Raw genomic sequence first — 1,472 nt, 5'->3', positions numbered from 1 at the left:
CCAGCCAAGCTAAGCTTCATCAGTGAGGGAGAATTAAAATCTTTCCCAGATATCCAATCCCTAAGAACTTATGCAGCCACAAAACCATCTCTACATGAAACACTTAAGAAAGTACTAAACACAGAAGAAAAGGAAAAAAGAACAACGTTCTTCACAAGAGTACAGGGAAAAGAATAAAATATACACGAACCAACCCCAAAAGCAAAAGAAAGACAAAAAAAAAAAAAGAAAAAGAAAAAAGAAAAAACCAAGTGGAAGAACAATAACTCAATAAGAACTCCATGATAGGGATGAACTCTCACATTTCAATAATTAGTCTGAATGTGAATGGACTAAACGCACCACTGAAAAGACATAGAATGACAAAATGGATAAAATATCACCAGGCAACAATATACTGCCTTCAAGAGACCCATCTCACTAGAAAGGACATACACAGACTCAAAGTAAGAGGATGGGAAACAAATTTTCAGGCGAATGGAACACAAAAGAAAGGAGGAGTCGCGATCCTAATTTCAGACAAAATACCATTTAAGCTATCAAAAATTAAAAAAGATACAGAGGGCCACTACATAATGATAAAAGGTTCACTCCATCAACAAGAAATATCTATCCTAAACATATATGCACCCAACATAGGCGCACCAACATTCATAAAGCAACTTCTAGGAAAACTAAAGAAAGACATTGACTCTAACACCATAATAACTGGGGACTTTAATACACCACTCACAACCTTAGACAGATCATCAGGACAAAAATCAGCAAGGAGATCCGGAACCTCAATGAGACTCTGGACCAAATGGACTTAATTGATACCTATAGAACACTCCATCCAAAGACCACAGAATACACATTCTACTCATCACCACATGGAACATATTCTAAGATCGACCACATAATTGGACACAAATCAAGTATAAGCAAATTTAAAAGGACTGAAATTCTGCCATGCACCTTCTCGGACCACAGTGGAATAAAAATAAACATTGACACCAACAAAGTCCCCCCAAAACCCACAAAGACATGGACACTAAACAGCATGATGCTAAATAACTCCTGGGTCAATGATGACATCAAAATAGAGATCAAAAGATACCTGGAAACAAATGAAAATAAAGAAACATCTTATCAAAATCTCTGGGATGCCTTAAAAGCTGTAATAAGAGGGGAATTTATATCCCTACAAACACACATGAGGAAAATGGAAGGAACAGAAATTGACAACCTAACAAGCCACCTAAAGAAGCTGGAAAAGCAAGACCACAAAAACCCTAATTTCAGCAGAAGAATCCGATCACCAAAATAAAAGCCCAAATCCAGGACATAGAAGACAAAAAGATAATACAAAAAATCAATGAAACAAAAAGCTGGTTCTTCGAAAGGGTAAACAAGATTGATGGTCCCCTAGCTAGACTGACCAAGAAAAAACGAGAAAAAAACCAAATAAGCATAATCAGAAACGAGAAGAA

Source organism: Carlito syrichta, unplaced genomic scaffold (assembly GCF_000164805.1).
Source record: "Carlito syrichta isolate Samal-C Ts95f unplaced genomic scaffold, Tarsius_syrichta-2.0.1 Scaffold104719, whole genome shotgun sequence".
NCBI lineage: Eukaryota > Metazoa > Chordata > Mammalia > Primates > Tarsiidae > Carlito > Carlito syrichta.
This window is presented reverse-complemented; position numbering follows the sequence as displayed.